The sequence below is a fragment of the Mustela putorius genome, unplaced genomic scaffold (assembly GCF_011764305.1).
Source record: "Mustela putorius furo isolate JIRA1106 unplaced genomic scaffold, ASM1176430v1.1 tig00003899_pilon_pilon_pilon, whole genome shotgun sequence".
Lineage (NCBI taxonomy): Eukaryota > Metazoa > Chordata > Mammalia > Carnivora > Mustelidae > Mustela > Mustela putorius.
In genome coordinates, this window is record NW_025422048.1 from 7,672,102 (window position 1) to 7,684,698 (window position 12,597).

A 12,597-nucleotide genomic window follows, 5' to 3' on the forward strand; every position below is an offset into this window, starting at 1 on the left:
GGAAAATGAAATTGTGTGAACACATAGTAGTGGTCTCTTCCAGTTTGTGAAGAGAGTTTTAAGATCTCCAATCTGCAAGACACTTTGAGGCTCAGCATCTTATCTTACAGAAGTGGAAACTGAGGCACAGTTGTGGAGGAAGCCTTGTACAAGACTATAGGGAAAGTGCCAGGCCAAAATTCTAACACCTAGTATGTAGATAACAATTGGGATTGGTTCAGACCCTTCCTCGCATCTACCTGGTGGAAAATGGAACCCCATGAACAGCACCGCTACCATCGCTCTAATGAAAAGTTTATTTATTTTTATTATTTGATTTTTGTTTAGTTATTTTAATTAATTAATTAATTATTTTTATTGTTTTATTATTATTATTTATTTTTTTTAGTTAAAAAGTGAAGAGAGGTACAAGTTTACAAATGCCAAGATAATGTATATGTAATTTCTTAATATTTTAATGTAAGTTTGATCTTATCCATCATGGACTAGTGTGACATTATTTTATTTTATGGTGCTGAACATTTTTTTGTCCATTAATGAGTTTTGTAACCATTAAGTACCATTTTTGAAATATATGCTTGAGAGAGATAAAACTAGAATGCTTAATATCTATACTTGTTATGCTTTAATATCTTGCCTAAGAGTTTGGAAAGGAAATGACATTTGTGTCCTGTATATGCCAGTATTTCTAAACCTTTCCTTTAGTATTCACATTAGAGATAAGTGAAGAAAAATTAAAATTATCTGGAAATTGAAATGTTTCTTCATTAAATTTGAAGTTTTCATTTTCCAGAATATATTATTCTATGATTTCAGCTCTAATATTCTTGTTCTTACCATGCGACCGATACATAATACATAAATTATAGATATGGAAAGATTTGGCTTGGGGGCTTGGAGTGAGGTGGCAAATGGAGAATAAAGAAAAATAAATACAAGTTCTATGAGATTATTCCTTCTTCCTACTGAGGGAGCATCAGAGCTCTCTCTACGGCTACAGTGCGATAAATACTGTTGCTCCATATCTATGTCCCTGTTAGTTCTGAGCCAGTTTCTGCATGTTTCGGTTGAAAAATTCTTGCTTGAAGAGCTTTGTTTTCCTAGCTATTGTCAAAACGCTTTCTGTGGCCATGTGCCTCCGTTGTGGGTTAGTGTTCATCCTCACTGCATGGATAGAAATGCAGTGTTCACAACCACTACCACATCTAGGGGACCCTGGCCACTGCAGTGTGCTACACATTTACAATAACAGCAACAGCAAGAAAACAGCACTGATACCTAACGATTGTTTTTACCAGTCATCTGTTATTGGAAGTTAATTCTCAGTGAGGATATGAAAGGATTCAAGGGTGCCAGGCAAAGGTCACGGCCAGGAAGTAGCTGCTCATGTTTGAGTTCCTTGTAACAATGGCAGTAGTTGAAAAGCACAGAAGCTGCCAGCACCAGCGACGCCCCCTTTCTTCACATTGACATACTTGTAATACCCACAGTGACCTCTTTGAAACGCTCCAGCAGTGCCTTTAGGGGTGAAATCCCTCATCAGTATCCAGCTTGGCAGCTCTCCTAGTTTCACGGCCACGAGCTTCCTCTCCTTCACTGGTACGGGGGACGCCATCTTGGGGTCCGAGGTGTCCGCTCTGGATACCTAAGGATTATTGAGTTGTTATGGGCCAGTTATTGACTGTCTGCCAGTCACTGTTCTAAGCAATATATATTCGCTCATTTAATTCTCAAAACAAGAGTCTGCATCTCTCATATATTCCTTTTTAAGAACAAAGAAAACCTTCCCAGAAGCTTCTGGCAGATTTCCCCTAAAGTCTCCTTGGCCAGAATTACATCACTTGCCCAGGCCAAACCAAGCATTTACCGAGAGGAATGCTTGGCTTAGAAAGTCCAATCAGAACTCATCACCCAAGTATGGGGAAAGAAATTATAATTCAGAGGAGGTTGAACAAAATCTGGGTTGTGCTGGCAAGGGAGAAGGGAAAGGTCAGGCTATTGGGTAGGAAGCCAACAGTGTTTACCACAGTAGCCAGGGAGAATGGAGTGGAGATCAAGAGAATCTAATTTGAAGGCATTTTTCAAACTCTAAATATTGAAGTGAAAATAAAATTCCATTAGTATTTGTACTTAAAAATAATGAACATCAACCAAAATAGCTACAGATTTTCTGGGCACCTCTACTTAATTTCTTCTTAATGGTTTGCAGTGTAACTCCAGGCAGGTTCACTTAAGCATTTGGCATTTCTTCCCTGAATATGACAACCCAATAATGAGACTTTTTAATTCCAGAAACTAGAGCTGTCATTCTACGCTCGTAGTTCATCCCCGATGTTCACAGCTTGATCTATTTCATTTCCCCCGTCACCAGGACTCAATAAAGGCAGGAGGAAACATTTCCATAGCCACTGAAAGTATTTGGCAAGACCTCCAGCAATCCTATGTCAGAGGGCCAAAGAGCCGGACACGCACAAGGCACTCGTGGAGTAAACATCTGCGGCGCCCTTCTGTTACCCAGGTGCGAGGTACAGTCTTCTTTCTTTCCTGTGTGTAATAACCCCCAGTTAGCATTACAGTGATTTTGGCCTGATCTTCTTGGGCATCTGGGGCCCACTGCCAGTTTGTACGGCGGTGGGAGTCCTTGTGAAATGTGGCAGATTTGTAAGCATCTCTTTCTCTCAGACAGACACAGATTTTCCACATTGAATATTTATTATAGTTGAAGTCACACTCTACACAACTGTTTCCTGTTTTGTTTGTTTTGTTTTCACCTAGAATCGTTCTCAGCCTGTAATGGTGTTAAATTTTCCGTAAGTCTTTTTGGATTTTATCTGTGATAGGTGAGTTTTGTCCTGCTCCCAGTGCTGTACGTACCTTCTGCCTGCCTCGCTTGCCTGCCAGCATGCCCAGAGCCCTCCTTCCTAATGAGTCTATCGCCCTTGCTCGCAGGGGATCAGTAATAATGTGTTTTTGTCCTCTGGAGAGGCAACCGACAAGGGCCACTTTGCCTCCAGTGTGGCAGTCCTTTCTGTTTTATTTCTTGTGGACACTATACTGGTTCTGTTGAAGTTGAGTCAGTGTACTTTGGAATCGCCTTCCCAACTATTTTTCTAGGAACAGACAAATTTCATTATTTTCTCACCAGGTGATGCTTTTTTTCTTTTAAGATTTTATTGATTGATTGATTGATTGATTTAACACACACAGAGAGAGAGCGAGAGTGCACAAGCAGGGAGAGCAGCAGAGGGAGAGGGACAAGCAGGCTCTCTACTGAGCAGGGAGCCCAATGCAGGGCTTGATTCCAGGACCCTGGGATCATGATCTGAGCTGAAGGCAGATGCCCAATGACTGAGCCACCCAGGTGCCCCCAGATATAGCTTTAGACTTAAAGAATATACCTAGGTTGATCGTTCACTTTTTTTTTTTTAAGATTTTATTTATTTATTTGACAGACAGAGATCACAAGTAGGCAGAGAGGCAGGCAGAGAGAGAGGAGGAAGCAGGCTCCCTGCTGAGCAGAGAGCCCGATGTGGGGCTCGATCCCAGGACCCCAAGATCATGACCTGAGCCGAAGGCAGAGGCTTAACCCACTGAGCCACCCAGGCGCCCCAATCATTCAGTTTTTAACAACAGATTTCCCTTCTAATGACATCTGGATTTTTCTGAAAATTTACCTTCAGAGGATGAAGATCAGTGAGTGTTGAACACGCTTGTGACGAGACTGCTGGGTTTAAGAGAGTACCGTGTGCTCAGTGTGGAAGGTCCTGTTTCAATACCATCCCATCTCATAAAGCAGTCCCCAGTCATGGCCGGAGTGAAACTTCCGTCCTTGGCTCTGCAGATTAATCCCAAGGCACTTAATTATTCGTGTGCAAAGTTTCATGGAAAAACAGGGCTAGCGGTCGCTGGCGGACCTAGTGTGCCGCCTGGGCGCTGTGCGGCTCTCCAGCTTTTACGCCGCGTTACAGCTGCAGAGGCAAAACTCACAGGAAATACACACGCTCGAGCACTTCAGAAGCTATTTTATACAAGTAGATTTTATAAATAACCACAAGCTCTCTTATCTATCAAATCTCAACACCTAGCCGCCCCTGTGCTCGCTGGAGAAGTGTGCACTCCCTAGAGAGAGGAGAGAAGAAAGCCTTGGGGTTCACACCCCGAGCTGCCAACATTTGTGTGCGCTGTGACAGGTAACTCCTGATTATGGAACTCCTTATCTTCAAGGAAAAAAAAAAATTGCATTGAGTTTCCCTGCATTGCCCTTTATGTGCATTTCCAGAACTAGAGTGGGCTTCCGGGCGGGGGGGGGGGGGGGGGTGGGGGAGATCACTGGGTCACGTTCATCATCAGGAGAAGATCGTAAGAGGAATTCTTGGGCACAGTGCTTTTCAAACCACATTTTGAGCAGGAATAAGAATTCTCCTTTATACGATCACGTTTAAAGAGCACTCCTGAGATTCTTGATGGCAAAGGGAAGAAGGGGCCTCCTCATCGAAAGGGAAGGAGTTCTGTCTGTTACGGGCGGGGGCGGGGGGCGCGAACCGAGAAGGACTCTCCAGATCAGGTCCTAGGCCGCTCTGTCCAAGTCTCAGCCTCCTCTTAGCTAGTTAAGTGCCTCAATTCTTACAGAGCTTATAAAATTGCCCATCTATTTTGCTTGTTTTTTTTTTTTTTCCAAAGACTCTGCTGACCAGTGGAATGCCCACAAGTGTCAAAAGAAGGGGGGGGGTCTTACTTGTGGGGGGGGGGAGATGGAAGTGCGGGTCTTAGTATGTTGCACGTCTGAGCAGAGCTCTTTATAGTTCGGTTTTGTCTTTTTATTTCTTTCTGCCCCCGAGAGCTTCATATGGAGATTCAGGGTGACCTCCCGCTCTGCTTCTCTGGCAGGCGCTCACATAGACACCAAGAGCCCTCCCTGGGCAAACCACCTCCCTCCCCAAACCTGCGAACTCTGACCCCCGAGCCCTGGCCACGGCCCTCTGGGCAGAATGGGGGACGGACTAGAACCGAGGGGCGGGCTGGCTGTGCCATTCCGCAGGTACCCGGCTCTGTAGTCGTTGTCCGCAGGGCTCCTTCCTTCGGCCTGTGCTCTCTGGGGTTTCCTGCTCAGTTCCATGTCGGCTGCATTCTGCTGTCTCTCCACAACCCGCCATTCCTCAGACATGCCAGGCTCCTGCCCGCTGCCTTTCCGGTTCCTCTAGCACTAGGACGGCTTTTTCTGCTCCCCCCACCCCAAAATCTTTTCGATGATTCCCAGAGGATCTTGGGAGGAAACACAAGTAGATGTGTGCTCAGTGCACTTTTTTTTTTTTTTTTTAACTCCAAGCCCAGATTTCTCTTTATGTCTTTTTAATGTCACCTGTTGGGGGAATGTACTTCAGGCCTTACCCATCAGACAGAAAGAAGTCAGCCTTGTTAACTATTCTAGTTTAAGGAGCTTCCTAAGCACTTGGCACACATTATCAGCTAACCTATGTGATTACATCATCATCGTCTGAGCTAATGGCCTTTCAATCAGCTTCTCTTGGAGCTCAGTGGGTGCTCTGTGGGACTTCTTTCTTGCTCCTGCCCAAAGCCGATGCCATAGCTTTCTGTGGTGATTTATGTCCCCATCTTTTTTGGTGATGTCCTTTCTAAATATCACAATTACAGAGATAAGCTGCAGTATTTAGTTTGAGCAAAACAATGTCACAACACCATCAATTTTCCTACCATTGCTTTACTATTGGTCTGTGGAACACAGATTATTTTTGGATATATAGATACAAGCCACCCTGATTTTATCCCCAGTCTGCCCACCACCAGAAAAAGTCTCTTTCGACAACAGTCTGTCAAATCATTCTCTTTCTATTTCCCCATTCTACTCAGAGCGATTGAGCTATAAGTACCCACGACATTTTTGAGCTGTACAACCTGACACTTCTGCATGTGAGCAGTATATTGGAAAGTATCAATAATTAAAAAGGACCAATGAGGTCTCCTCCACAGGTGTAGCAATTTTTGTAAGAGGGCTGCAGGTAAACAGAGAACAAACACTGCACAGAAATATTACTTCTTAATTAAAAGCTCTTGATCTGGGGGTCCCTGAGTGGCTCAGTGGGTTAAGCCTCTGCCTTTGGCTCAGGTCATGATCTCAGGGTCCTGGGATCGAGTCCTGCATTGGGCTCCCTGCTCAGCAGCGAGTCTCTCTCTCTCCTTTTGCCCCTCAGCCCCACTCAATCTTTTAAAAAAAGATTTTATTTATTTATTTGAGACAGAGAGAGGGTGAGAAAGCATGAGAGGGGAGAAGGTCAGAGGGAAAAGCAGACTCCCCACAGAGCAGGGAGCCTGATACGGGACTCATTCCCAGGATTCCGGGATCATGACCTGAGCCGAAGGCAGTTACCCAACCCACTGAGCCACCCAGGTGCCCCAATAAATAAAATCTTAAAAAATTTTTTTCAAAGGTTTAATTTATTTGACAGAGAGACGCAGCGAGAGAAGAAGCACAAGCAGGGAGAGTGGGGGAGGGAGAAGCAGGCCCCCCACTGAGCAGGGAGCCTGACACGTGGGGCTCCATCCAGGACTCTGGGATCATGACCTGAGCCGAAGGCAGACGCTTAAGGACTAAGCCACCTAGGCGACCCTACATAAATAAAGTCTTAAACAAATAAAATCCCTCGATCTGGAAGCACTGGAGTGATTGTCGCCCACTAGTAGGCTCTCTCAAAGGCATCTCTTTTATACCCGCAGCCAGTGCTCTCCTTCGAGACCTTCCCATTTCGTAGCTAAACAGTTACAGTGGCCCCCCACTGGTCTTGATGGTGATCCAGTCCATTCACCACCAATGTTTTCGGCTTAAAATGAAAAGCAACGTTCTTTTGCTCTTCATCTCTCAACCATCAATCCCGTTCCTTTAGCTCTTTTAACTCTTGCTTCTGGTTAGTAATAAATTTCCTTTTTTTTTTCTTTTTAGTGATATATATCTAAATAACCGTATACATCACTGTTTTGTGGCGAACATTATACATCTTCACTTTTTGCTCCCCAACCTACCCCCAGGATGGTTTTTTCCCTTTTTTTCCTAGCTCCTCTCTTGATTCCTTTTGTAAGTTTAAGTAATATAATAACGATTTGATTGCCCATCTGAACAACTTCCGGCAGTATTTCTGAGCTACTCCTCTGGTGAGAGGTTGCTGGGACACGTGAGAGGAAGTGGGACGCTCACTTCCGTTGGCAACGCACACTGTCTCCTGATGACACGTTTTCCTTTGCTTACTGCTGTCTACATTCGGTTGCCTTCCCGAGAGAAACCTGAATTTTTGGATCGTTTGAAAACTCATTTTATCCTGTTCTCAACCTTGAGAAGTACTTTGGCTGTGTGGGGGGTTTTCGCTTAAAAAGTGGCCCCAGGTCTCAAAGGCATTGCTTCATTATCTTCTCGAATCTCCTCTTGATGGTGAGAAATCCAGTCCTGTCATTCCTTTGTAGGTAACCTAAAGTTTTCTCTTAAGGGCTGGGGTATCTTCTCGTCCTGAAATGGGGTATCTTCTGAAATGTCATGATGGGTCCACGTGTGGAACTTTTCACTTTGAATCTGGGCTGGGCGCTGACTGGGCTCCTGTGCTGGGAACGCTGAAGTCCGTTAGCTCCAGGAAGCTTGCTTTTGTTCCTTCTCACAATCTGTCCCCTGCACTTCTGTCTTTCCAGAACACCTGTTTGTTGAGTGTGAGACAACCTGTATTGAATTTCTTTTATATTTTTCCTCACAGTTTTCTTCTTCTTTTAGTTTTGTTCTGCCTAGAAGATGTCTATGTTATATTTTAATTACACTTTAAATTTCAGCGGTCGTATTTTTAAGTTTCAAGAACTTTTTCTGATCCTACTGATTTTGTAACATCTTGTTTTTTTTTTTTTTTTTCCTTTGGATGCAAAACACTGCTGGTCCCTTTCATTCCATTCCTCCTCCTCTTCTGTTCTCTGAAGCATTTCTGTTTCCTTTGCTATTACTTTTCCCCAGCTTTACTGAGGTATAGTGACATAACAAATACGAGTATCAGGTGTACGCGGTGCGGATGATGTCTGTGTATGCGTAGTGAAATGGATTTAGAGAATGGATATAACACGTATGCACTGAAATGATGATCGCATAAGGTTAGTTAACATGTCAGTTCCCTTATATAAATTACCATTGTCTTTCAGTGATAACAGCGAAGGTCTTCTCTCTTCTGGCTTGCGCGTGTTCAATACAGTGCTGTGAATTCTGGTTGCCATGCTGTAGCTCAGATCCCAGAGCGCTTTCATCTTATTGCTGGAGGTTTGTACCCTTTGACCAACACCTCTCCATTTCCACCACCCCCACCCCTGACAACCAGTAGTCTGCTTTGTGCTTCTTTGAGTTCAGCCTTTTTGGATAACACGTAGGCGTGAGAACAGGCCGTGCTCGTGGTTCTCCGTCTGACTTACTTCACTTAGCGTGATGCCCTCAAAGTCCATCCGTGTTGCCACCAAAGGATTTCCTGCTTTGTTCTCTTGTGTGTTTGTGTGGTACAGACGCTGCTGCTCAGGCCTGGGCCGCATCCTTCCATAGCGGGTACAGCCGCTGCACCTGCCGCTGCTTCTTGGTCTCGGGTTCTCCTCGTGCTTGTTCAGTCGGCGGCACATGGCATGTGTCTTCTGGGGGTGCAGATCAGGGTCTTGTCCTTCTTACCCTCGTAGAATTTCCTGGGGTTCCCTTGCTGGTTCTGGTTGATGGTGGGGAGAATGCGAGCAGTGGGTCTGTGAACAAGTCAGATCTTGGAGAACTCGGAAGCCATGCCGCCTGTCACTTTGTTCCTTTGTCCTTTGTCCCTCCTTCTTGACAGGAAGGTCTTGAGCCTCATTCTTGGTGGTGGCTGCACAGTCTGTTGCAAGCATTTCCTACTTTTGTGTGGCAGAATAATATTCCATCACACACACACACACACACACACATACACACACACACCAACCACATCATCCAGTTCTCTTTTCAGGTCTGTTAATATTTGCTTAATATATTTATGTGCTCCAATGTTGGGCACACATATATTTACAAGTGTTACATCCTTTCGAGCAACTGACCCCTTTATCATTATACAGTCACCTTTTCTCTTGTTACGGGTTTGATTTAAAGTGTGTTTTGTCGGATAAGTATAGCCACCCCTGGTCTCTTTTGGTTTCTATTTGCATGGAATTTTTTTTTTCTATTCCTTTACTTTGAGTTTATACGTGTCCTTCAGTGTGAAATGAGTCTCTCAAATGAGTCTCTTGTAGGCAGTATATAGTTACATCGTGGTTTTTAATCCTGTCAGCTGCTCTGTACCTTTTGATTGAAGAAAGTAATCTATTTACATTTAAAGTAATTCTTGACAGATAAGGACTTACTGATGGCATCTTATTAATTGCCTTCAGGCTGTTTTGCCAGGTTCCTTTCTTCCTCTTCTGAAGTCTTCCTTTGTGAAATGACACTTTTCCATAATAGTATGCTTTGATTCCCTTCTCTTTATCTTTTGTGTATCTCCTCTTTTTGTTTTTTGGTTACCACAAAACTTACATAAAATATCTTATGGATAACAGTCTTTTTTATACTGCTAACAGCTTAACTTTGATCACATAGAAAAACTCTACCCTTTTACTCCTCCCCTATACTTATGCTTTTGGTGTCGCAATTTACCTCTTTTTATTTTGTGTATCATTTAACAAACTACTGTAGCTATAGTTATTTTCAGTTCTTTTGTACTTAATCTTTTATACTTGAGTGAAGTGATTGACACAGTGCAATATTACAGTGTTAGAATATTCTGAATTTGACTGTATACTCACCTTTACTGGTATGTTTTACTTTTTCATATATTTTCACTTTACTAGTCATTGGTCTTTTGTTTCTGCTCAAAGAACTCCTTTTTGTAAGGCAGGACTAGTGGTTGTGAACCCCTTCAGATTTGTTTGGGAAAGTCTTTATCTTGCCTTCATTTCTGAAACACAGTTTTGCCTGGTAAAGCATTCTCAGCTAGCAGGGTGGGTTTTTTTTTTTTTTTTCCCAGCAGTTTGAATGTATCATCCCACTTGCTTCTGTCCTGCAAGATTTCTACTAAGAAATATGCCGATAGCCTTATGGGTGTTCCCTTAAATGTGAGAACTTTTTTTCCCTTTGCTTCTTTTAACATTATCTCTTTGTCTTTGACTTGAGATCGTTTTATTTTAATGTGTCTTAGAGAAGATAATTTTCTGTTGGAATTTGAAAAATCCTACTGTGATTAACATATAGTGTTATATTCGTTTCAGGTGTACAATACAATGATTCAACAATTCTCTACCTTTCCCAATGCTCATCAAGACAAATATACTATCAATCCCCTTTATCTATTTCACCCACCGCCCACCCCCACCCAACTCCTCTCTGGTTGGAATTTTGGAGTGACCTATTAGTTTCATGAACTTGGACGTCCAACTCTTTCCTCAGGTTTGGGAAGTTCTCCGTCATTATTGGTTTAAATAAGCTTCCTGCCCCTTTCCCCTTCTCTTCTCTTTCTGGGAACTCCAATAACATGTAGATTGTTTCTGTTAATGGTATTCTGTAATTTATGCAGACTTTTTCATTCTTTTTAAGTCTCCTCGGACTAGATGATTACAATGACCTGTTTTCCCAATTACGTATTCTTTCTCACGCTTGGCGAAGTCTGTTGTTGAAGTTCTCTATTGAAATCTTCAGTTCGTTCATTGTATTCTTTACTGCTAGAATTTCTAGGTTTTTTTTTTAATGGTTTCTATTTTATTGTTGAGTTTGTCATTTTGTTTTCCTAATTTCATTTAGTTGTCTGTATTTTCTTGTAGTGCACAGAATGTCTTTTTTAAAAAATATTTTAAGTAGTCTCTACACCCAACATGGGGCTCAAACTCACAACCCCAAGATCAAGAGTTGCACGCTCCACCTACCGAGCTGGCCAGGTGCCCCTCACTGAATTTCTTTAAGAAGATTATTCTAAATTCTTTGTCAGATAGTTCATAGATCTCCATTTCTTTAGTGCCAGTAATTAGTGTTTTGTTAGTTTCCTTTAGTGGTGTCATGTTTCCTTGATTATTATCCTTGGGGCCTTGTGTTGGTGTCCCTACGTTTAAGGAAGTAGGTACTTCTTCCATTCTTAACAGACTGTCTTCAGCAGGGGAAGCCCTTCACAAGTTGGCCTGTCGGAAGATTCTTGGTGGGCTATCTGGTGAGGACCATACCCAACAGCTTGCTGCTGGAGTCACTTAGCAGTCAGAGCGGATGATGGCAACCTTCTTGCATTCCCCTGCAATGCTGCTGTGCTAATGTGAGCATTCTCAAGTCGTGTTTTTAGCTCTCTGCTCCCTGGACTTTCTCCCTATTAAGTTTTTCTCTGGCTTTGCAAATGAACAATAGAGCGTCAAGACCTGCTAAAGCCTCAGAGTCTTTCTTTAGCCCTAAATTTTCCATGCAACATCAGTCAGAAATCTACTCTCAACTCTCCTAAAACTACCTCCTTTCAGTGCTTTCTTGATATATTATCAACACTAGAATTAATTTCAGAGATAAGTTTTAAGACCTCTTTGTTTGGGGCGATTGGCATGGGGGAATATAATGGACAGTGCCGGCATCTCTGTGGTCCTTTGTGACCAAGTTCAAGTTCCTATCACATTTTCCCTTGCTATTTTTGTCAATATGAATAAAGGATAGACTACTGAAAGATGAATAACACAGTGTAAAAATAACTGTGTGGAAACAATGAGTAGAATTAACATCTCAGAAAATTGAATTAGTAAATAAGAAGCTGAACTTAAAAAACTTCAAGAACCCAGAGAAGAAGAGACAGGAAGATAATGGAGGTGGTGACAGTAAATATGGTGGAGGGGTCCAGTAGATAAGAGCTACAAATAAAGATGAAACAGAAGCAATATTGCAGAAAAACACATGGGAAAAAAGTTTCTGATCTCAAGAAAGACATTAAATCTAGAAAATAAGGGTGTTCACCGGCTTCTATAAAAAATTAATAAAAACAGATTCACATCAGGTAAAAATATTAAATGTCACAAAGAATCCTAGTTTTAAAGTGTCTACAGCCCACCAAAATAAAAAACAAACATAGTAACCTAATAGTAGTCATCCACAAAGAAACAAGTCAGACTACCCTTAGTCTTCTCCAAAATACTAAATTGAAGAAAACAGTAGATCATCAACTACAGAGCTGAGAGGGCAGATAGTTTGAGTTAAAAATTGTAGATTAGGCCAAGACATCAAATTCTCATTCATTTTGACTATGTTGAAAAGAAATGGTTGATCTATCTCTATCTGTCCTCAACATGTATAGATCTAGGGTTTGTGCCCCCAGAAGCGTTTACAATTTTGGGGCCCATTTAGGAAAAAGAATACAAATTGAGGCATGAAAGTGAATATTTATTCAGGCTAAGAAAGCACAGCAACTTACAAAGTTGATAAATAACTGCAAACATGACTGCATTTTCCGATAACATTTGTTGACTGTGCGACCACAGAAGATATTAAGGTCCATAAAGCGAAGTCAGATACTTGCTATTGAGATTGCTTGTAGTCACTTCATTATCTCCCTCTCAATTAATTGC

General features: G+C 42.4%; 1 pseudogene; it reads right to left on the reverse strand.

The window, feature by feature from the left end:
* Positions 1 to 1,305: 1,305 nt before the first annotated feature.
* Positions 1,306 to 1,615, reverse strand: LOC123388464 (annotated as a pseudogene).
* Positions 1,616 to 12,597: the final 10,982 nt, after the last annotated feature.